This window comes from Stenella coeruleoalba (assembly GCF_951394435.1).
Source record: "Stenella coeruleoalba genome assembly, chromosome: 10".
NCBI classification, from domain to species: Eukaryota; Metazoa; Chordata; class Mammalia; order Artiodactyla; family Delphinidae; genus Stenella; species Stenella coeruleoalba.
Window position 1 is genome coordinate 82,202,850 of NC_137156.1, and position 25,688 is coordinate 82,228,537.

Genomic DNA, 25,688 nt, shown 5'->3' on the forward strand with positions numbered 1-25,688 from the left:
TGATATAGGTCCTATTATTGTCCCCATTTTACAGATGAGGAAACTGAGACATGTGGAGTAACTCGGCCAAGAAAGATCACAAAAAAAGCAGCTGAGCCAGGATTTAACTAGGCGACTGGCCTCTAGACTCTGTATGCTTAAAACACTGTGCCGTATTGCTTCCTTCACAAATAAACAAGAGGGGAAAATGCACACATTTAAAAGGCCAGACGCCCCCAAATTTTCCATTCTACGTCATACCAGCTCTAAGATACAGTCTTGGGGCATGAAGCGCCACCATATTACTAAGTTTGCTATGAACACTTTTCTATTTACGAATCCCAGGGGCTAAGATGCTGCTTTGGATCTTTTTCTATCCATTCCAACAATTTCCTCAAACTTGAAGCAAACCTGAGTTGGGAGGAAAATGAAATATGCTCTCTGAAGTGGCAGCATCAATTTTTAACCACCTCTGGCACAGAGTGGTAGAGTTGCAAAGCCTAGGGAAACGGGGATTGGTCATGGGCTCCTTGTATGACACAGGGTTGTGAAATTAGTCCAGGGTTTCAAAAAGTGAAGCGATCTGTTTTCTTTTTTCTTTCCTCCCAATCTGAAGGCGCCATTCAATGTATCTTACTGCTGGAGCTCAAATGAAACGGAATGATTTTCTTAATTCTGGGCTCTGTCAAGTCAGGGACCAGTTGGAAGATAGAAACATCACTGGCTAATTGAAAAGAAAAATTTTAATGTAAAAAGTGTAAACTAGGAGAAGATCATTAACTACAAAAAAAAGGGTAAAGAGATTCTAAGAGGCCCAGAAGCAGAACGTGCAAAGAGTGGCTCCTCACTCTGGGCTGAGGAAGCGTGGGCAGCGAGAAAGAAGAAGGGGCTGGTGGAAGAAGAAGGCCCGGCAGCCCCAGCCTCCCTCACAGGCAGGGAGAGCAGCACATCCCCCAATGTGGAGGATGCCAAGAAGGGCTGGAGGGACTGGGGATCAAAAAAGAAAGAAAAAAGGCCAGATGCCCCCAAAGTGCACACAAGGCAATGCCTCCGCCCACAAGGCAAAATGCAAACCCCTTTGAAGAGGGTGCACCTACCAGAAAGCATGCAGTCGGCTGATGGAGAAGAAACTTGCCAGAGGGCAGAGATCTGTACTGGCCTCTGGAAGTGGCCTGCCACTGTCAGGTCTGGGCAGTCAGGGGTGAGAGCCTTGGCCTGGGGGCTCCACTGGAGCTGGTCTGTACACATCACTCAGGTTCCACGCTGAGTAATAAATAATAGGAGACTGAAACTCTGAAGGGAGGTCTTCCTGCCTCTAGAGCCTTGAAGGATCATTCTACTGTTCAATTTTGACAAAAGCTAACATTCTGCTGGTCAGCAAAGGGAAATGTTTACAGGGTCTAGCACCAGTATCACAAAGCAGCGCAAAGAAGGGGGATTTGCAGCCAAGGGATAAAGAATTGTATCATACATGAGGCGGTTAGACTGGGTCCTTTTGAGAGTATGTATATCTATTTCTGTCTCTTTAGAAGAAATGCAGGAGTCCAACAGTTATACAGATGCTGCGTGCCAATTTCTTCCTTTGCCACCATTGTGCTCAAATCTCACAACTCGTGTGTGTGTGTGTGTGTGTGTGTGTGTGTGTGTGTGTTTGTAACTGATGTTCTAGGGAGGTGCTCTGCCAATTCTATGAAGCAAAGACTTTGTTTCACTCATCATTACACCCTAGTGCTTAGTATATGGCTCTGCATGCAGGAGATACTCCATGAGTATTTACTGAATGAATGGGTGAATGAATGAATAAGGGAATGCTATACCCTTGACTTACTCTGTGGAATATACTGTGCTATATTCTTGAGTAATTCAAGGAGGTTACACCCATCCCAATTTTGAAAATCAATGGAGGAATGAAGTGTTGGCTGATTATGCAGAGTTGGGAACTTGGGGCTTCACGGGCCAGGACCTCGAGAGTTATCACAGCCTCTCAGCCGGACTGCAACCATCACCAGCCTGGCCTGGCAAAGTGCCTCCTGGAGTATGGCTCATGGATACTCTTCCCTCAGCTCATCTCATAGCTGTTTTCTTCTCATCTTTAAGGTCTGACTGAAACATTACTGCTCCAGAAAGGCCTTCCTCTGACCACCTTATCGTAAGTGGCCTCCTCACCCTGCCCCTCAAATTATTTTTTATCATAATGATCTCCAAACTTTGCTATCCATTACAGTTACCTGGGGACCTTTTACAAATCCTGATTATAATAAAATCCCAAGACAATGTGGCCCTGGACATAAGGATACATATAGGGATACATGGAACAGAATTGATAATCTGGAAATAAACTGTTAAATGTATGATCAATTGATTTTAGACAAAGGTGGAAAGATAAGTCAATGGGGAATGGATTTTTTTTTCAATAAATAGTGCTGGGATTATTGGATGTCCACACCCAAAAAGATGATTTAGACCCTCACCTCATACCATACACAACAATTTACTCAAATGGATCACAAACTTAAATGCAAGAGCTAAAACTATAGAACTTTTAGATAAAAACATAGAAAAAAATCTTTGTAATCTTGGCTTAGGTAAAGAGTTTTAAGAAACCAAAAGCATGCTCTATAAAGGAAAAAATTGAGAAATTGGACTGCTTCAAAATTAAAAGCTTTGTACTTCAAAAGATATTGTTAAGAAAATGAAAAAAGAAGCCACAAACTGGGAGAAAACATTTCAAAACTACATATCTGATAAAGGACTTATATCCAGAATATATAAAGAACAATGAGAAGACAAATAACCCAGTTAAAAACAGGCAAAAGATAGGAACAGACATTTCACCAAATAAGATATATATGCATTAGCTCTCTCTCTATATATGGCTAATCATCACAGGAAAAGATGCTCAACATCATTAGGCATTGGGGAAATGCAAACAAAAGCCACAATGTGATACTACTTCACACACACAAGGACGGCTATAATCACCGAGACAGTAACAAGCGTTGGTGGGGATGTGAAGAAACTAGAATCCTCATACATTGCTGGTGAGAATGTAAAATCGTACAGCCACTTTAAAAATGGTTTGATGTTTTCTTAAAAAGCTAAACATAGAGTTACCACATAACCCAGTAAATACCCTTTTAGATATCCCCAAAGAAAGGAAAATATACACCCATGTAAAGACTTATATGTGAACATTTAAAGCAACATTATTTACCAAAAAGTGGAGCCAGCTCTGATGTCAGTCAACTGGTAAATAGATAGACGAAATATAGTATAGCCATATAACAGAAGCAATTGAGCAACAAAAAGAAATGACGTACTGATACGTGCTACATGGCCAAACCTCAAAAACATTATGGCAAATGAGAAAAGCCAGGCACAAAAGACCGTATATTGTATGATTTCATTTATATGCAATGTCCATAAAAGGGAAATTGATACAGAAAGAAAGTAGAACAGTGTTTGCCTAGGGGCTGAGGGTAGGAATAAGGATTGACTGCAAATACAATGGATGTTTGGGGATGACGGGAAATATTCTAAACTTGTATTGTGGTGATGTTGGCAAAACTGTAGCTATACTAAAAATCATTTCCTTGCATACTTAAAATGGAGAATAAAATGAATGGATTTTATGATATATAAATTACCCCTCAATAAAGCTGTTTTATAAAATTCCCAATGTCCAGGACACTCTGAGTCAAATTAAATGAAAATTAGTGGAGTGAGATTAGGCATCAGTAAATTTTTAACTTCCTCAGGTAACTCCAGTGTGCAGACAGAGTTAATCATCAGTGGTCTATCACCATGCTACTCAATGTGTGGCCCAAGGACCAGCAGCATGGGCACCACCAGCATCTAATGCTGGTTAGAAATGCAGAATCTCAGGCCTCGCCCCAGATCTCCTGGATCAGAATCTGCATTGAAATAAGATCCCTACGTGATGGAGATGTCCATTAAAGTCTGAGAATCACTGCTCTATCACAATGCATTTATCATAATCTTGATTGTTTTATGTATTTCTTAACTTCTTTGATGTACCTCCAGGACAGTTGCTACAACTCCACACAGAATGCCATGTGAATAGAGTCTCAATCCCAGGTCTCACAAGGCAGTGTCCCTGTCTATCTTGCTCACTGCTGCTTTTCCATGCCAAGCAGAATTCTTGTCACATAGCTGGTACGAAATCGCACGTTTGTGGAATGAATAAGCAATTATTACCCTCTACCCCATCCCCCTTTTCTAACTATTGAGCTCCTACTAATATTGAAAACACAGATGAAAGTTGCCCTTCACTAGCTCCCCAGGAGAAGCCTGTTTCCCCCTCTCGGTGACCATGCTCATCCTCTGCTCACCCACCAGGACAGCAGGGAGAGCACTCAGCCTCCCCCTCCCCACCCCCATCCCCAACTGAGTGGGCATCATTCACCCATGGAGGCATCAAACAATTGCAGTTTTCTGCACAAATTAACCAGTTAATACGTAGAAAGTATTCTATTGTTATGAGGGTGCTACTTAATAATATTTTGTGTCTACCTTATGAGGACACACTGGTGAACAAAAACAGAATGACCCCTTGTCCTCTTTGGGAGTTACACTTCACCATGGGAAACAGACCTTAAGCAAGCGTGAAGATGTTGGCCATCTTTGTATGTTAACAAATGTCAACCTTCTCCTTTCTTAGGTTCACCCACCTAGTTTTCTTTGCTTTTGGTATGCTTCCTAGGGAGAGTCAACGCTTCCTGGTAAAGCAAGACCCAGGGCCAAATGCAGGCCCCCAAATACACAATCTCATGATCTAACTTGCACACCCTCCCTACTGCATGGAGGCTGACTGTCTTAGTCTGGATTCTCCTAAAGCAGAGGCTGAGAGGAGAATTCCAGTGTAAATAATTTATCAAATAATTTATTGGGGAGGTACCAGGAAACACCAGAGGGGAGCAGGTAAGTGAGGCACAAAAGGAGTGAAGCATATAAAACAATGCGCTATCAGAAACCTAGTCAGACGGGACTGTGGACACTTGGAACACAACCCCACCGGGAACCAGAGGAAGACTACGGAACAAGCTTGAGAGAACTGTCCCAACAAAGGCGCAAAGACGCCGGAGTGTTTTCCACTGACCTCCCATTTGTTACCGGCTGCAGGCTGCTTCTGGAACCAGTAACTCTCCAGCATTTCAGATTTGCCAAGGGTGGCGGGGAAAACAGATTTGCAGATGTATAAAATAAGCAGCTTTCCATAGATAGAGTGCATGCCGAGACGTTCAGAGAATATTGGGGAGCAGGTGAATGACAGATTCTTTACCCTGAGAACTAGGGTGTGAATGGACACTTTCAAGTTAGCGACTCACTGGGGCTAACTTGGAGGACCGAGGTATTCATATTCAGAAAGGCCTGGTGAATTGCAGAAAAACAACCTTGCCTGAGAGGCCCAGTCAGTGGCTGGCAGCACGGAGAAAAAGCAAATTGAGTTAAATGGAAATGACATCTCATTTACCTTGCCCTCCGCTCTGAGGGCCACCTTCAGGCCCTCCGAGGAAACATCCAGGGACCACCGGCCTTGACCTTTGTTCTTAGGCTAATGTTACAGGTTTGTGGATGTAGCTCCAAAGCTTATCTGGAATGTTCGCTTGGCACGTGTAGTGTTTGGGGGAGGAAGAGGTAAAATGGGCACTCTGGGGCCCCACAGGGAGTCCAGGACCCAGCCCACGAATAAGGCCGTGACTAAGTATAACTGAAAGATTGAAGTCAGCCAAGCTGTCCTCTCATTTCAATGTGGCAGTCTTCCCAGCTAAGGTCTTTGGTGGCAAATCAAATATTCTATTACATTATTTTCCAATTTCAGGCATTTCCCCAGCTGGACTCTCAAGTGGTATATTTTCCAAAAGTTCAGAAACATTGTCCTGCTCACCAGCTGCCTTGATGGCCTGACATATTGGACACTGACTCTGGGACCAAAACATGTGTGGTCCAAGGACACCATCCTGCTGCCGGCTTACGGCACCTGAGAGATGGTGGAAACACAAACCTCTCAATCCAGCAAACACTGTGACCCCATGCAAACGCCCTCTCCAGGCTTGCTGGGTTTTATTCAGCACTTGTTAGGTGAATGTAGATTAGATCCACCCTAAAAACTTCACTATCTTCCATTATCCAATGAGTAAGATGACAATTTGGTCTTTTCCAATATGGTTATGCAGCATCTGTAAGATATCGCAGGTACTCACATGCAGCGTTTTAGTACCAATTTGACCTGATTAGGTGTGTTGCCAACAATTGGACCTTGAATCCTAAGCAGGTGGTTTGTTCTTCACTCTTGCTGTGTCTCCAGCTCTCCTGTGAATCATTGCCTAAATTTTGGGGGACCACATCTAAGAATAATTCACGTTCTTTAAAGAGAGCAAAGAGGAAGGGGCACAGCTGGAGCCAGAATTCTGCAGCTGTCTCAGGAGCTAGCCTGGAATAGTGGAAAGGAACTCGAGCCAAAGATTCCACACCCATTAGGCAGTGTGATGAAAAGTGATTAGCATTTAGCACAACCATGGCAGCCTTTAAATTCAAACAAGCCCCTGCTCCCAGCTCCCCGTAAACTTGCTCAGTTTCAGCTCTTCCTGATGCTGATGTCACTAATTGGTGACACAACTCATTTCCGAGTTCTCCCACCTCCATTTCCTACAGCCCCTGGATTTGATCCTGGAGGGATGGATCTGTGTGTGCAGCTGAACGGAAATCAATGAAAGTGAGAAAGGAGAGGGGCACAGGAAGCAATGAAGATGGAGTTGTAGCTAATCCCCCTGAATCCTGAGGACACTTAGGGCAATCTGGACCGCTATAGGCCTGGGAATTTTGTGACTGAGGCAGTGCTTCTTCCGACGGATTGGTTGGGTTGAAAGGAAGTGCTTGTGTGTTGGCTGACACCAGACCAGTGCTGTTTTTATTCTGATGAACAAGGCATGGTTATTAATCACTGAACCAAGGCATTGTGGAGTAAAAAGCTTGGTCTATTCTCATTCTCAACATAGGAACCACCTTTACCACACTCAGGAGGTGGCAAGCCACCACCGCTGCTTTAGCCAAGGGCAGGAAGCTCAGCTACCTTCAGGGGCAAGGAAGGTTAAGATCAATGAGTGAAATGGAACTGAGTCTAGAACAACAGGGAGAAGTGGGGTCTGAGGAAAACTGAAAAACACGTGTTTCATTGAATGGGAGCAGCAGTATCTCCAGTCAATTGTTGAAATGCAGAATGGAGGTACCCTGTGTGTGTGTGTGTGAGTGTGTGTGTGTGTGTGTGTGTGTGTGTGTGTGTATGAGAGAGAGAGAGAGAGAGAAAGAAGGGGGGGGGGTGGAGAGAGAATGCACAATCATCTCAATTAAAAATTTTTTAGAAACACCAAACTTAAAGAAAATACTGAATGAGCAGAAAACAGCCATCCATATATAAGTGATGGTCCACCGGCCACTGGTTTACAGCCCTGGCTTAAGCAGATAACAGGGATCACATCGCATAAAGCAACCCGCTGCATATATCAGCTTCCTTCATCTCTTTACAAATTTCTTGTACTCATTCATCTTTTTAACTCATTGAAAAATTTGTATTAAGCACTTCCTATGCTCTAGGCATAGTCTTCTCCGCCAAGGGTTACAAGGAATCCCTGGGGATAAACCAGGGAATAAGACAAGCTTTCTCACGGACAGTTCATTGTACCTGTTGGAGGATAACTCCCTCGTCCTGAAAGTCTTCTCTTTCTAGATCCAACAGCCCATTTTCTCCAACCCTTCCTAAAGTATTAGGGTTTTCTTTGCATTTCCAGTTGGTTAGTATCCTTCTGAAAATGTGGCAAATCAGTGTAAAGTACTAGTTATGGAGCCCCCTTCTGAATGTGTTACAATTCACAAATGTTCTCGAATACTTTGCTGAACATACGTGAATGTATCGCCGTTCAGTATGCCTCCCGCCATCTAGGGCTTATCTGGACTGTGCAGCAGGCACACATCTTCATTTGTAGGAATCCTGAGACACAGAGTGCTCCATGGACGTCTCTGCGCGCAGCAACTACAGTCTGTTTTCATATTGTTCATAACTTAATGGAGCACGGGATACGCTTAGCCTGGCTTGTTTGCTTTCTTGCGCCTGCATTTCCAAAGGTCACAGATTTCATGCCAAAGTGCCACATGATACAAGTATTTCCAGGAACACGTGAGGAAAATAACATTAATTGCCTGAGACTCTAATTGGCTTTAGGACAGTAGCCAGGCCAGTGGCTGGGAAAAGACACCCCAGAACAGCTGTCAAATACAAACCTGGCAGAAAGGCATCAAATGCCAAGAGCCCTTCCTGCATGACACTGACATTCCACAGGCCCACACAGACCCAGCGATGAGAAAAAATCTTCCTCCATGTGGGGATTTTCAAACTCACTTAATTTCAAGTGGTTTCCATGGAACACGCCAAACATGCCCCATTTCGGCTCTGGCTGGCAGTTAGCTACACTTAGAGAAGCAAAACCCCAAACCTACTAGTCATTAGCTGAGTGTTTACGAATGTACACAATGATTAGGCCACAATTACATTATTTCTCCAGACTTTGCTAGGCATTGATTTTTGTAATTAGAGATGATCTGGAGAGAACCAAATGTAAATCAACAACCTCGATCTGCCAAGAACAACATGCTTTAGCAATCATACAGACATCCTCGAACGGCTGTCCTATTTCTCTCCTATCTGAATATTCATTAGAGATTGGGCATGAGCTCTGTCCCTTATGGTAGGCTTTCACCTCTTGATTAGATATGAGATGAAAAAGCACAGGCCTGTAAGAACTGTGAATGTTGGGGGTTAGTCATCCCCCGTCAGGGTTTGTCTTCCTGGAGGAAAACCAGGTTGAGAACTGGGAGATCAGGATCTGAATCTTGAATCCTACTGCTTAACTGTGACCAAGTACCTGAACCATGAAAACGATTTTCAGGGAGATTCAAGTGCACATATAGAAGTGACCTGAAAAATATGAAGCACTACACAAAAGTATTAAGCTGCTATCATTATTGCAGTTCTGGTTCCCAGAAACCCCTATTCTAAAATCTTAACGAATAGTTTCAACAGTCTCCCACCATGTTCTTTCTTCTTTTAAAACTGGAACTACAAGATCAGTTACCCAAATTCAATTTCACTCTCTTTCACAGGGTGCAAACTACAGATCCATGGGCTAGATTGAGCCCACAGATATTTTGACTTGCAATGTTGTGGTTTTTTTTTTCCTTTTTTTTTTTTTTTTTTTGCGGTACGCGGGCCTCTCTCTGTTGCAGCCTCTCCCGTTGCAGAGCACAGGCTCCGGATGCACAGGCTCAGCGGCTATGGCTCACAGGCCCAGCCACTCCGCGGCATGTGGGATCTTCCCGGACCGGGGCACGAACCCGTGTCCCCTGCATCGGCAAGCAGACTCTCAACCACTGCGCCACCAGGGAAGCCCGTTGTGTTTGTTTTGTTTTTTAAATTGCCATGCTTGTCAGCATTTTATATATGGGATTTTTCAGATTGATATTTTCACTGGGTATTTTCATATGTAAGTTCAAATTTCCTAGTTCTGAGGAAAAATGGGAAGATTCGGCAATATTGGCTTGGATTCCCTATAGCTGCAATTGCTAGAGCCAAGGGGTGGCTGCCCAGGGGGTGTGTACTCTCCATGGCCCCATGGTCCCCACCTGACCTGCCTGCCTCACTTACGTCTTCTGTCTAAATCCCATAGACATGTGGATGTCAACTCCTGCTTTTCCCTTTATTTTCAGAGACAAATAGCTCTTTAAAATATTAAAAGAGAGAAAAGCAAGAATACAGTGATGCAATGAGACTGAATAACCAACTTATTGGATATTAATAAATATTAATAAGAGCAGAGATATCAAACGGCTGCTATGAGAAGCAGTAGAGCAAAGTGGTTAAAAGTCTAAATAAATTACTGAAGCAAGGTCGAATCGTGGCTCCTGCCCTTACTAGCTTAGGAGAGTTATTTAAGCTCAGTTTCCTCCTCTGGAATATGAGAATAATAATTATCATTTTTAGAATTCATTTAAATAACAAGGATTTACTAAGCACCCACTATGTTCTAGAGACTTGTGTAGGCACTGATGATGCAACAGTAATCCAAACAAAATCTGTATTCATGTGGTTTACATTAAATGAGTGAATCCATGTTAAGCATGTAGAACACTGTCTGGCACAATAATAAATTCTCAGTACGTGTTAGCTATTATTATCGTTATTATTCACAATATGCTGTCTGCTCAAAGGGATCCTTAAATCAGGAATGATAAACCTGTTTAAGCTTGGATTTTATTTCCTGATAATAGCTACCAGAAATAAATACAGTGTTAAGAATGAGTCTGAGGCCTTGTCTAAGCTCAGCAGAAAGGGGTGCAGGGATTGACTATGGATGTCTGACTTGGGCTGATGTGTGCGGAAATCTGCCTGGAGGTTTTGCCATCTTGGGTTAAAGAATCCCTAATTTCTATAAATTAAATTTCTATAAATGTAAGTGTCTCTAAATTTCTGCCTCTCTCGTCTGTGTTGACAGTCTTCCTGAGACTTCTTGTTCAGGGAGAGACAAAAATTCAAGAAAACTTTTCCAAGTTTTCTCTTTTCAGCAGGCAGCTCACAAGGGCAAGGCCATGCTCTTCTGCTCTTGCAGATGTGCTGAGAACATGCAAAGCTCAAAGGGCTACCAGCCTGCGATTAGGGAGGATTTGAAGATGTCTGTTCCAATAATCAGCTCTAAAGCTGAACCTCTCAGAGCTACAGACCCAATTCAAGGGAACTGAGATACCGGCTCGGGGAGGGTACATTTCTCTTCAATAAAATATTTAAAAGTAAAGAAAGAAGGAAAAGAACATTCCCCTTATCAAACCACAAAACCCAAGAGTTAGCCCTTGGCAGGCCTAGAGGCTGAACCCCTTTGACACAGTGCCTCTGCCCTCACTGACGGCTCAGGTACATCTATTCTCATGCAGTTCCGGACTAGGCAACAGTGAAAAGTCACTGCAGGTTTCCTCCTTCCCAAACAAGCCCATATGTACATTTTGCAAACTCCTGAGGGGCAAAAAAGGAAATGAAACCTCTCCCAACAATATTAAATGTGAACCTACCGTACTTCCCTGAAGCTTGCACCTGCCGCCCGAGCCCAGGGCTCCTCTCTGTTGTCAGTCAGAATCACACATGGCAGCCAAGTTCACAGGAACAAAGACTTCGTAGTCACGGGCTGCTGATGGGAGAGGTCACCGCGTAATGAAAGAGACGGATGTCTGGGCCTCCAGGTTAAAGGTGAACAGACAAGGTGGTATCCTGTTATTACCAGACATGGGCAGTAACGTTGGAGGGCGACCCTGCACGGCAGCTCAGATGTGGTCTCCTGGATCACCTCCCCTGACACCAGGGATGCGGGGTGTTTGAAAATGATTCTTGCCAGGCTGCTCACCCATACATCCATTATAATTCCAGAGCATCCCTATTGTTCCTGTTGGGGTAGAACAAAACCAGTGTTATGCCCAGGTGGGGATACTGGCCGTATTCCTATACAACCTTATTTATAAAAACAGGTGGTAGGCTGTATTTGGCCTATGGGCCATAGTTTGTATCCCCTGATCTAGTGCAATAAATCACTGATGAACCTGCATTGAGTATAAAATAAGTATGTTCATTTCCTTGCTGCATCTCAACAAGGACTAAAAACAATAGTAACGTGTGGGGATTAGAAATCAGAACAGCAGGGAGGGAGCTAGGTCCTAGAAGAGGGCCCAGGGCACTCCTAGGATTGGCAATGTTCCGTTTCTTAGTCTGGGTGCTGCTTACACAGTAAATTACTTTGTGAAATTTCATCAGGCCACCCACTTAAATCTGAGTACTCTTCTGCACGCATGTTATATTTATTTATTTTTTAAATAATATTTTAAATATATATAATATTTATATATAAATTTTATTTACATAAATAAAATAAATAAGGGCTAAAGAGAGAAAGCCAAGCATCCCTGCCTGCTAGCTTTGAGCTCCTGTAATGACAGCTGATGAAAATAATAATTCTCCACCAATTCCGAGTATAGACCTAGAGGATCAGCCATACCACCTGCTGGCAAACAGAAGCTAAAGTGTGGCTGTTTAGTCTGTCCATTCCACAGATAAAGTATGCTGATTATGAAATGACCTTTGAAAACAAAGAGACCTGGTTTCTTCGGCCTCTATGAGCCTCTGATTTTTCATCCCTAAAATAATTGCGTCTATTCCACAGCTCTGTTGTGAAGGTTGAACTAGATAATGGATATGAAATGCCTGGTATTAGTTAAAGCCCATGGTTAGTACCCAATGAATGTCAGCTAACTGAAAAAAGAGCATAATGTAAAGGAGGTGTGTTGGGTCTCCTTCATTTCCCCCCTCATCCCTTCTCCATCCATCTCTGCCCCCGTCCTGAGGTCACCCAGCCTGGGCCATGTCACTGGGCCCACTTGCCTTTTCTGGCTTCCAGTATGAGAGTGGAGGCATGAGAGAGAGTCAGGTCAGGGCATTTGTTTCTCCCAGTTCCTCCAAGCAGCATTCTTCAACAAAATGGGTATAAAGCATCCCTTTCTGCACAGCTGCTTCGTCTTCAAGTCTCCAGAAATGCTCCTCCCCTTGCTTCCTCAGGCCATTGGGAGGTAACTGCTCCCTGCTGATGTTAATTCTGGGGTACCGGAGTATTCCTGTGGTTTCCCCCACAATATTTCCACATCTTTGTCCTCTGTTTCCAGGACTCTGACTAAAGCATCAACCACACATTAGGAAAGCGAATTCAAATACGAGCAAGGCAGGAACATTTCTGAAAATAGTAAATTGTGCTTCCTTTTGGCACACCTAGGGGACTTGGACAAACAAGGGCTATTTTTCTTTAGGCCCACCCAGCACACAAAGGTTATAAGGCTTTGGTTGTCAAATCCGGGCTTTCTTGCTTCGGTAGTTCATTAAGTCTGAGTTTGTTTTTCAGAAACGAAAAGAGCAGTTACCAGCTAACCTAGACACACCATTTATTTGGGCGAGGATGCTCAGGGAGGTCGGCTGGGGCTGGGAGCCGTCTGGCTTGCAGGCAGTAGTGACAGGGGGTTCTGAGGGGGCCTGGGAGCTCACCGCACTCCCAAGAACAATACATCTGGGGAGTAGCTGTGGATGCCAAAGGCCTGAAACATCAACCCTGGGGCTTTTGGAACCTTGGCAAAGAGCCCCCACTCCAGGCCTGCTGGGGAAGTATCTGAGCTGCCTTCTTTAAATGCACACGTGGGCCTGGACAATGAGTCCTATAGCAGCGACCGTGATGTGCTGACAACTAGAGGCCTTTCTAGTGAGAACAGTTGGGTCCATGTAAGCCCCCTCAGGATTTCCGTATGATCTCAAGGGAGAATAAAGTGCCTTCTACACCATAACTCGATATGCACAGGCTGTACTTCGGTGTTTCTGATTTTTTTTTTTTTGCGGTACGCAGGCCTCTCACTGCTGTGGCCTCTCCTGTTGCAGAGCTCAGGCTTCGGACGCACAGGCTCAGCGGCCATGGCTCACGGGCCCAGCCGCTCCGCGGCATGTGGGATCTTCCCGGACCAGGGCACGAACCCGTGTCCTCTGCATCAGCAGGTGGACTCTCAACCACTGCGTCACCAGGGAAGCCCCAGTGTTTCTGATTTTGTATGGCTTGAATTGGGCCCCTACACTGCATCTTTAGCGTGTACTCAGGGATGCCTATGTGAGTAGTCCAGTGAGCACAAGGCACTACTATACTTATCCCCATTTTACAAAGGAAAGAAATGGAGCCTCTGAGAGCCTAGCCTTCACCAGCTCAAGATGTTTGGGGTCTAGGCCAACAGGTTCAGCAAGGAAACCTAAACAAATTGCCCTTTCTGTATACATGAAACACATTTATACTCACTTTGTATTCACTTGAGAAGCTCAGTTCTTATTATATTCTGGGGAATCCTGCCCAAACCCAAATGTTTGCAAAATCCCAAGAACTAAGCTACCTTCTACTTCCTTCACAGTCAAGTAAACTGGAGCTCTGTAGCTAGAACAAACTTTTCCCCAAGTGCTTATTAGGTAAGACTGGTCTGGGGCACTTAATCTGTGAAGATGCTGAGCAAAACCAAGAAACGTTTCCCATCTTGCTGTTAAGCACCAAGCTTAGAAAAATCAAGGAAAACAATCAACGTGGCCACACACAAAGTCAGCAAAAACGTTTATCTAATTAATCTTCATCATGGCAGTACAGTCACAACATTAGTGTCAAATGTATCCAAAGAATAAATGTAAATTACAGGTACAAATCAATTTACGTGTTCACCACCAATTCCACTTGCCTCCGCATACACACTTAATAGGTGCTTGAGGCTTTTGAATAAATAGTTACTGGTCTTCAGCAAGATGCAAGTTTGCAAATTGAGATCCAAGACAAAACAACAACAAAATAGCATTATCGCAGCACCACAGACATCAGGAAATGCCCAAAGAAGTACCGGGAGCGAAGGTTTCAGTACTCCCTGGGGAAGAGGGGAAGCATCAGCCTGGATGCTCATTTACTCTTTCTACCGCTTTCTGTTGCGGAAGGTAGGATTTTGGAGGGACTCCCAGGTAAGGAATGAAGCCAGACTCACTTCTATTCCAAACTGCAGTGGAAACGGATTCTCTTTCTTCTGTGAAATGCGAAGGGTTTTAGGAATTTCCTTTCTGATGCGTTTTAAACGTTTTAAAAGAACCTGGAAATGCAAAGATCTTAGAGTCAGGTAAAATGTCTTGGACAATTGTAACTAAGAGAGTACCCTCTGTGTGAAACTGTGTAATACAAGTATATTTCCCCCCAAGTTCACTTTTGAATTATCTTTGTCTTTTTGGCTGCTTGAAGACAGACGGAAGTAACTGGCTTTCTCTACTTTAAGAAGTGCTTACTTAATTTTGACAGGAGTTTCCTTTGAACTGTTAATAAAAGTCACAGGCATTGATTGGGTTCAGCCTTCCCACCCTCCCTTTTCCATCATTCCCTTTGTCCCCCATCTAAACGTATTTTTTCAGTTTTCTCATGATGCTTAACTTTAAGTATCATTATGGTCCTAACAGTCTCATTAAGTAAAATGCCTAAGTGGGGGTGGGGGGGAATTCTGATCAACTGAGTGCCAATGAAGAAAAATTTTTAATCTTTCAGATAAAAAAAGATTGTTGAAAATCTTTCTTTTAAACGTTTTTCTTCCTTCCCTCCTTCATTTCACTCTCATTTCTACAGATGAAAAAGAACATGATTATCAGCACACAAATAACCAAATTTATATATAGATAAATTAATATAAGCAATCATGACTTAAGCAAAGGGGGTGACACTGTATCAGGTTTCAGATTCATGCAATGATGACTATGATGTGGCACTAGGTTTAGCTCTGAGCTACCTGGCAGGCAAAGCAAAATAAGAAATAGATCCGATTTGCTAATTAAATGAAGCAAAGTAGTTCGTAAGGAAAGATGAACTCTTGGGGGAACATGGGCCACTAAAATCTAATAATAATGACCTAAAGGAAAGGTTTATGTGACTATTCCATTTGTGAAGTTGGACCCATGTGGTTTCACATCATTGAACCACTGTGATTTTGACAGAATGAAATCTTTTCCCCTATCTTCCCACCCACACCCTCCACACAGTTTTTTACTTGATTTTGTTAACTCTTTTGACTAGAAATTGAACCTATTATGAGATTGTCTTGATTTATAAAGGTAGACAATGGCAAATTAGTGAGATTATGGTTCTACCTCCACCCTCTGTTAACTGTCCCCCTTTTTGAAAACAAATATCTTGGCTAGTTTGACACAGCAACCTTGACATAATCCTCTGAAAAATCCTTCAAAGATCACTTGATTATTCCAATATTAGTCAGAGATCCAAAGATGAGTCAAGAATGAGAGTACCATACTGGTCTGAGGAACGACAGGACTAACGCAGCAAACTCTATTTTCTAGGAAACTTTAAGTGCCGCAGCCTGATTTTTCTGATTTTCAGATTATGTATTGCTGAAGGAGATCATAAATTATGCTACAGTAAGGACCAATCAATTCTTTTCAACTCATATCCAAATCTCAAATATTCAGTTTCATTTTCCCCATAACTAACAAACTGTCATAGAAATTCACTATCTTAACATCTAGACTTTTGCATGCACTAAAAGCATAATAATCTTGGTCAGATTATATGCCCTGATTTTTAGTTTATAGCCTGGTGAATGCGTTCATATGCCACGTAAGTGTTCTTCATTCTTCTGTAATACTAGCCCAGGAACCGTATACCTCAAAAGGTTCCTGTCTTACTTTCTTTGCTTAAATTTCATCCACTGTAATGCCTTTAATTTCTAATTTCTCTCTTTAATCTTTGGGGTTTCTAACTTCTATCTTCTAATCTTTAACCTTTGGGTTTCAAAATCTGTCTTTTGAAAGGCAGACCTTCTCAGCTACTACAAATGGACAGCTTTCATATTTTAATTTGGAATCACTGGAAAACCAATTATATTTAGTGGAAAAGGCACATGACCCATATTTGATTCCTGGCTGTCCCCATTACTGCCCACTCATGGAATATATTCAAACTTCTTAGACTTTTTTTCTGAACCTGGAAAATGGGTGTAACAAAACTAATGCCTCCCCATTAAGATGGATGTGAAGATTAAGTATGCACATATAAGAAAGTCTGCCAACCATAACTTATTTCCTTCTTTTTCATTGTGATTATTAGGCCAAAGTTGTTTTCTGAAGATAAACACAGACAGTCATAATGATAACAGGAAACTTTATGGAATGCTTACTATGTAACAGACATTCTACTAACACTTACTTATTTGAACCTCACAGCAACCCTAATGCAGTATTATTATTATTCCCATTTTTCAGAAGAGGAAACTGAGGTTCAAAGAGAATAATAAACTTGTCCAAGGTCACACAGTCAGTAAGGAACATAGCTGGGATTTAACCTAAGCATTAAGCCCATAGGCTCTTAATCATTTTACTGTATGTCCTCAGCACGCAGCTGTGGTAAGTACTCTATATTGGGGATATTAATAAATGTTATACACATACAAAAAGGATTCCATCATTAATTAAGTTTAGGAAACACTCGATTAGAGAAAGCGAAATAGGTTTCTTGACTGAATGACTCCTCAGATCCTTTAGCATGCACTGTGAATCTCTAAAAATGAACCATGGTGGGCAGCACTTCCTAAGACCAAATTGAATCACCGCTGTTTCTTCATGAGCATCTCAAAGGACCAGTTGCACAGAACACATTTTGACAAATATAAGTAGCAATGACATACCACTTGAGGGTATGAGACAATCCTTTGAAGTAGCGGAGACAAGTATATAGTAACTCCATTTATACATGATCCCCATTTTATATATGGCCTAACACATTAATTGGGTTACCCAAAGTAAAAAAGGTAAGCATTGCAACCCTCTTGCAAACATGCATGTGTAAAGGATGCTTTTGACTTAAAAGAGTTACAAGGTGTATATATATATATATTTCCTCCTGAGGATGGTTCTCTAAGGCTGACATTTAGAAAAGAAAGAGGCACACGAATGAGCTGAGCTTTCACACATCTTCTTGGCGGGAGATACTATAGATTATGCCAGGGCAGGACTAAGGGAGCTCCAGAAACCAGTTGCCTGCAAGTGATTAATGACAGCAAGGTGATCCGTTCACCCGTCCCAGGCACTTCTCTACCAGGGCATCTGGAATTACTTCCAGGACATATGGACAGAGAGGGAATGAGAATGGTTCCAAATCACTTAGAGTCTATGATACCTTCACAGAGACCCGTGCCTACCGCCCAACCCCCACCGCCCATAAATGAATCTTTGCTTATTGAATTCTTCAGTTTCTGTTACTACTATCAACTTACCATCACTCTCAACTCCCTCCCCACCCCCAACACACATACATACTCTACTCCCAATCAGGGAGGAATCATGGTCCAGCTGCTACTAGCTTAACAGAGAAACTAAAATAAAACAGCTTAAAAATGCATGGATCTGGTCAGCTTCATTGAGTTGCAAACCAAAGGAAAAGGTGGTGGTGAACAAATATTTGACCTACTTTTTAGGACCCCATGGGGCCTTATAAGCCACACTGGATGTGGCCCGCCAGGCCATTAGCACCAGCCCTATACCATCACTCAACCCATCCCATAATATATGCCTACCCTGAATATTCGCAGTTACGTTAGGACATTACACTGAGGTGAGATGAGTACTTCCAAAGTCTGGAAGTCCATATGCAGTGGATGGTGAGACCATCCTCATTTGCATTTTGGACACATGATGCCACTCCTCTGAGTGACTCAGATAACTAAAGGGCAGATTTTATTGGTATTATTCTCATTTCTTCTTTCAGCCTTCTCAGCCATCCAGGTATCTCTTACCTGAAGTACTTCACTTCACTCTTTGACCCCCTCCTTGCCTAAGCACAGTTTATGGACCCTCCTCTCATATTCTAACCTTTTTTTTTTTAAAAGAACAGTAAAGGTATACCTGGAGATCACTCTCAAAATAAACACTTTCCATTTAGCTTTAAAATGGCTCAAAAAACTGCTTCTCCCTGCATGGTGTCTGCTTACACGGATGCAGATTGGCACCTCTGGATGGAATCGATGAATCGTTTCCTTGCAGTACATTGTAGGAGATCAATGGTGTCTGTAATATAACATTTGTGCCCTGATGCTATTGAGTTTACCCAGGCAAAATGCCTTGAGACTCAATAAGCCTTGTAGGAGTGCTATGAACCAATGGTTTCCTGAACCTACAGATGAATCTGTTGGGCACATTACTTCAGAGGTTGAAATAAAAACTGACTCCAACGCTGAAATAAAATCTTTAATCTTTCTAGAAGGATTACAGAAGCAGCATGGAGAGAAAGTAAAATAATTGGATTGGAATGGACACTTTTGGTTAACTCTGGTGTCAGTTGGGTCCTCTGGAAAGTAGATGCTAAGAGTGAATCAGGAGCACAGAAGAGTGACTGGAAAGTAACACTTGTGAAAGGAGAAGGGAGGAAGCAGAATCAGACAGACACCGTCTTGAGACTGTATTTAGGACACATGATGCCACTCCTCTGAATGACTCAGATAATTAAAGAGCAGATTTTTCTGGCAGCCCTACAAGACTCTGCAGAGTGTAGATTGCACTTTAGAGGAGGCTTCCACTGGGCAGACAAGGTTAAGCCCTGGTACTACTGTGCTGCTCAGTCATTGGCTGGGGCTACTCTGCAAAGAGCTTGATCTTGGTTCAAAAGCTAGGGTCGACTGAACACGAGGTAACAGCTGGAGGCTATCGGCTAACCACACATCTTGCAGTTAAGCAAGGAGTCCTTTCTGGAAGGGGGATCTGAATTAGACATGTCTGCTCTGACTCTCAATGTGCATTCCATCTCTTCCTCATTGTGGAGCAGAGAAATGATTGGAGTGAATACAGAAGAGCCTCTGATTACGCACTCTCAACACTGGAACTCTCACTGACGCAAGCTGCTATAAATGGGAGCAAAGACACACAACTGATCAAAGGCACGTTAAATATGGCTACAAAAGGCATTAGTGGTCTCTCTGACTTAATAATAGAATCTTTCAGAACTGAGCCTACTTGTAAGTAGAGGGGCTTTCTACATATAGCCTATGGATCAAACAGGCCAAACTGTGATCTGAAAACGTTTCATTTTCACCCTGGAAAAATCTCTTCCAGGCCTTTCCTATGGTATCACTAAACTCAAGCTACACCATCAGACTATCACCTCCATTTTCAAACCTTTGGATACATCAAGGTTTGGTTGAATCCTGACTTTTATTTCTTTATATAGGCCACTTTAATGCCTATAGTTGCCTTTCAACAGGAATACAGAACTTGCTTTAAAATCACAATAAACTTTTGTAACAAGTCATCACCAAACGTTCTTATGGCACCACTGCTTCATCGATTACATCCAGCAACTACAGAGGCAGCCTCCCATAATTCCTGGAGTGTGGCAGCTTGGAACTTTCTGTACTAATTCATTTTGCATTAGCACTTAGCAGCAAGAAATCTTGATTCCTGGCACAGAGAAGTAAATTATTTTTGGAGTACTATACTTAGATGCTTTGAGTTTAATTACCTTGTAATTTCCCGGTCATGTTACTACCATGAAGTTACATGATTTTGCAAATTTATTTACAGCCTATAAAAAGAAAATGACTTAGGAAATGAATGTTGCTAAATTGGTCCCTTGCAAGTAGCTCTTTTGTTGTTGTTTAAAAAAAATAAAAAGCTTTCCTACCTGAAAATGTGAGCTGCTCAAATGCCTACTCTCTCAAAAGTCAAGAATCCAAACCTTGGGTTAAAGATGTCATTAAAGTAAAGGGGTCAGATATAAGAAGAACAATCATATCAGGGCCAGGAGTATGGTCAAAGTCTGAAATATTGGTAATATTTAGGATCCAAGGTCAGAGGTTTATAAACAATTCACAGTTTTGTTCAGTGGAAATGTACAAAGGTCTGGGATGACCTGAATATTGTACTTGGTAGATACTATTCTATGCTATCCATAGTATATTTATATAGCATAAGGGAATTAAGTGAGGCACTATTTGTCTGTAGGGCAAGTCAAGACTGTTTCCTTCCTTTTTCACCCCAACCTGATTCCTACCTCCCTAGGATCAGTAGCAAGAGACTTGGCCTCCAAAAAATAGAAGAGTTGCTGAAACTTTAGGATACTGATGGACTGACTTTCGGAGGGGATAAACTTTCATGTCACATGTGGCATGGCCTCACTTCTCTTTCCTCCTTTCACCCCAAGGAGATGGTAATAGCCTAGGGCTATTCCTGCAGGGCCTGGAATCTGTCTCTCCTTAAGTGCTCTCTTTCCTTCCTGGTGGGTAGCTTTGGAAGGGAACCTAGGGCAGCTTGGTCTAGCTCCATTGCCTACTGTTGGTAGATGTCAGACATCTCTTGTCTCATGGTGACTGAACCAGAATCCTGTGTTTGAGCATTTGGGATATGGGGTTAGAGTCAGAGCCATCCTCACGACCTATTTTATCTGAGTCTGATTGGGCTTAACTGGCTTTGGAAAAGGAAATTCACCTTGGTCAAGTATCTTACTAGAACTCTGCCTTGGTGTTTAGGTTCAACCATAATGATACTAGGCATCCTATCACTAATAACTATCCCTGGGCATAACTCTGTCATGAGGACCTCAGGGGGAAAATGGGTGGCTGGCCCAGGGCAGAATAGTTATGTTCCTGGGGCCCTTGGCTGTGGAAACAACATGTAGAAAACTAGACTTATCCCAAAGTCCAACAGCCACTCATTGGTAGATGATCAATGCCTACGAAAATATGCCTTATTTTTCTCAATCTGTATTTTCTCACTAGGGACATTTTCCTCTTCCTTTGCCTCTAAACTTTGGCCTCTTCCTTTTCACTACTTATTCCCCCAGAAGTCATACACTACTTTTTCCCCAAACCTACCAGCTACTCCACATTATTTCTTCTTTCTCACCCTTAACTTCCAGGCTCTATTCAGCTGCTGATCATCCTACAAGTTTCTTTCTTCCCAAGCAATATCAGGGACATTTTTACAGCCCATCTGAGAGCAAAGAAAAAGGATGTGCTTATCGGTGAACAAAATGAGTTTCACCATCAACCAACAATTGATTTTTCTGACTGACACTGACCATTTTCTGACTGAAATGTTTAAAAGGAGCATTTCCAAATTTTCAAAAACCTTTTAAGAGTACAAATCCTACTTTTAAATGACATTACATGCTTTTAAAAGTTCCTAAATATTTAAAAAATGACATTACAGGATCCAAATGTTGCCAAAAATAATTTAAAATAAATAAGTATTTTACACATACTACTCTATTTACTCTTTGCCTGCATTTCAGAAACAGTAAGCAGTCAGTACGCGTATTAAATTCTGGAAACAAAAAGGCATGGCATATTTAGCAGCTTGATGTTTTATTAAAGTTAAACCAGCTGGTGGCAGTTTGGTAACTGAAGCTGTATCCCAACTCACTAAAAAGTCTGTAATATTGCACTGCACTCAAGGCAAAAGAGCCGTCATGTGAATTTAAGCTCCAGGCAGAGGTTATGTAGTTCTTGTTGCCCTTCAGGCTAGAATTTTATTTGGGGGGTTAAGTTTTATACATGGCTGGCTATATAGATTTTGTCATTTCCGCATTTCTAAAAATTAATTTCTATAAGATTATGTTCTCCTAAAAAAGTGTAAATTCACTGAATCTCTATTTTGTAGTAATTGTTGTTACTAAGGACCTCAGATATGGATGCCAAAGACAAACCTAAATATGCAGTGACAGAAATTATGATGAGACGGTGTTCCTCAAGGACGAGGAGGTAGCATCCATGCAGCCAGAAAAGCTACGACGATAGTGAATAAGCCATGGTCTCTTCCATCAAGTTGAGCCCCTTTTAAGGGATATATATGTGTAAGCATTACACTATATTAATTTCGTATGCTGCTATAAAGCACTATGGAACTACAGGGGAGAAGCAACTAACTTTGCCTAGTTAGTTGAATGGCAGGTATGGATGATGTTAATGGTTCAATAAAGGCCCCAGAGAGGGGGTGACATTTAGGCTGAGCGTTGACATATGGATTGAAGAATGCCATGTGAAAAAGCAGGGAAAAGAAATATGTACCACAGGTACCAAACAAGAGGACTAGAAAAGGTCTGTACAAAATGTTGCAGTAGTCTATTAGAAAAATCTATCAACATTCCCTGCTCACGGTCCCTTCTGGAAAGGCTGTCCTACACTCAGCCCCTGGAAGGGACAACCCTGTGTACCTGCTACCCGTTTAGTGAATGCTGATCGGATCAAAGATGGATGCCTTATCCAACACATGGTTGTTAAATAACCAATCAGACTGTCTTTAGAGAATGTGAACTAACAGACCAGAGATACTTCAGCTGGAAAGCTGAGACATGAAAAGCCATATTGTGCCCCCTGTGGTGACTATCATAGGCCATATGCAGGGCAAGAAAGCAGGGGGAGCTGGTCCACATGTAAACAAGAATGAACAGAAAAGGCAATCATGAAAGAACTACACAGAAAAAGGCAACGATGAAAGAACGACATGAATTTTGTTTCCTGTCTTCTGATGGTGTATTAGTCAAAATATACCAGGTTATACTATATCAGGGGAGGGCAAACAATAGCCCTTGGGAGAGTCCAGTCTAGGGTCTGTTTTTGCACAGCTTGAACTAAATTTTTTTTTTTTTTTTTTTTTTTTTTTTTTACCATTTTTAGGATCATAAAGGAGGAGGAGGATCAACTACCTATGTGGGCCCCAAAGATTTTATAGAAAAATATTTGCCAATCCCTGCACCAAATCTTTGAAGCTTTTAATGAGAAAGGTTCATTCCTTACTCATGCTCTCACCTTGGAGCTTTGCTCTGAGTCCCCTTGTTTGGGAAAGGAGGCTGAGAGAGCAGGCACCGTGCTGAATACTGTTACACGTTGTGGCAGAGGGAAAACACTCCAGAAAGTCTTGCACCAGTGATCAAATGCTTCAGTCTGGAAGTGACCCACATCACAACCATGCAAAACACACTGGCTGGAGCTAATCACACAGACCCAGCCAACACAAGGGGAGGTACAATCCCACCACGTATCACAAAGGGAGAGAACGAGAAATATTTGACCAACAGTGCTAAAGATTAAAACAGATGCCTGAAAATAGTTGTATCCACCCTGGAACCACTTTTGAATAAGGTTCTGTTCCTTAGAACAACAAAAGGACTTGAATAGAGGAAAACCGCCAGCGAGGAGCCATATAAAGTTAGGAGGAGTCAGATTAGGAAGGGTCTTATATGTCATGCTAAAGAGTTTATAGTTTTTTCTGCGTTCAATGGCAAGTCTTAATATAATTTAGTGAATAGGAAAAAGGACCAATGTAGGTTCTAACAAAGGAGTTACATGATTAGACCAGGATTTTAGAAACATCACTCTATTGACCACATGGAAATATAGATTGGAAGATGTACTGAATGGAGGACACTTAGGAAGCTATTGTAGTGGATGAGGCATGAGGAGATGTGAATTTGAAATAAAGCTGTGCTCAGGCGTATGCACAGACAGCAACACTGGGGGGGAAAAAGCACAAGAAGTAGGATTTATAGGATTGTTGCCAAGGAAAGGGGGAGGCAATAAGGAGTGAGGAAGCCTGAGATTTATGGCTTGCACAACAAAGTATTAAAACTAATAACTGAGATAAGAAGGTGGAGGAGAAAATAGGTCACAGGCCCTGCCCATCAGGTGTGTTCCCTAAAGATTCTGAGATTAACTTTTGATCTAACAACCTGACTACATTCCTCTTTCCTTAAACTTTTCTTTTTGGATAAGTAAGGAATAAACTTCACATCTTCAATTCTCTGGGACTCCTTCTCCTGTTAGATTCTCTAAGTGCCAAATGGACAGTATTTCTAGATTTCTACACTGCAATCTACCATTTTGAAATAAATTGTGGAACACAACAGAGTTTATACCCAATTTATTTCTTCAACTCATACTGACCGCTATGCCCTCAGTTGCTCGTCATGAAATTGGGTATGTGACAATGGAAAAAGTTTACTTTGCTGCAGCTTAGCTCAGATGTTTTCTATGGAATAAACTGGAGATGGAGTTTAATGCTCAACAGTAGCTAATTAAATAAGTTAATGTATATGAGGCAGATGGAAACATAGATGACTGTTCTAAAAACAGACTGAACATAGTTCATTTGGGATGCGCTTAAAATGCAGGTGTATGCAATGAAAATCAGAGGCACAAGTCAAGAGAGACAACAGATCTTAGATTCCTGTGTAGGGTTTGGTGGAAACGCATTCATGACCAGTAATGTGGCAATTTTCATACTGCATTGAACTATGAACTACTAATGAGGGTCAAAACTTTGAACATATCATTCAATGTCATTGAACATAGGTACTATAAGGTAATATCAATAAACCATGCGTTGTATATATTCTTTTGTTTCCAGACTTCGTGGCCCCTCTGTTTGTAATCTATAATAATTGTGATTATTACAGATGTCATTTACCTTTAGTGTCTATACTGATCATTTGCCTGGTTGCTCTCAGATCCATTTGTATACTTTCTCAGTTCTGCTCTGCAACACAGGAAGTGGAACCCTGAAAACTACAATTCCCAGGGTCCTTTGCAACTGGTATCTGGCTAGGTTCACCCAATGGGAGGAGATGTTGAAAGACTGGAGGGCAGGAAGAAAGGAGCAACCAGGATATTTCTCCCCCCTTCTCTGCTTTACTTGGCATCTCTTCAGCGGCTGCATCTCCTGCGTGTTCCCAGTTTCTACTGGATACCTGTTCCCTCTGTGCTCCTCGTTCCCTCTGGGAAACCCCTGCTTTAGCCCCCGTTCATATTGAATTCTCCAGAATTCCTGCTTTCAACTGACAGTCCCAGCCACAGAGTCCCCCTGTCCAGTTCCTCCTCCAAGGTTGCAGCTTCTTCCAGGCGTCCCTGACTCCTGGACTCTGCCAACAGCATCTCCTCTCCTAGTCGCTCCAGTTCTAGCTGTAGTAGAGCCTTCTTGCACTTGTTAAACTCTGGGTTGGTTCACCTTTCCCTGCTTCCTCTCAGCTCTTCCAACACCTCTGTAACTAGATCCCTCTACCTTTTTCTCA

The 25,688-nt window shown here is 42.3% G+C and overlaps 1 protein-coding gene across 8 annotated transcripts in view; it reads right to left on the reverse strand.

Moving 5' to 3' along the window:
• The window catches only part of SUCLG2 (succinate-CoA ligase GDP-forming subunit beta), a 434,144-nt gene that overhangs the window by 44,360 nt on the left and 364,096 nt on the right, over positions 1 to 25,688 (reverse strand). For 4 of the 8 annotated variants that reach the window (XR_013830273.1, XR_013830276.1, XR_013830277.1 and 1 more), the window contains exons 13-14: positions 14,629 to 14,730; positions 11,113 to 11,480 (exon numbers count right to left, since the gene is read on the reverse strand). The gene's annotated coding sequence lies outside the window, so the exon portion shown is untranslated. Of the gene's footprint in view, positions 1 to 11,112; positions 11,481 to 14,628; positions 14,731 to 25,688 lie in introns of those variants that run through there. The other 4 variants (XM_079935031.1, XM_079935027.1, XR_013830274.1 and 1 more) reach the window with 3 other exon arrangements.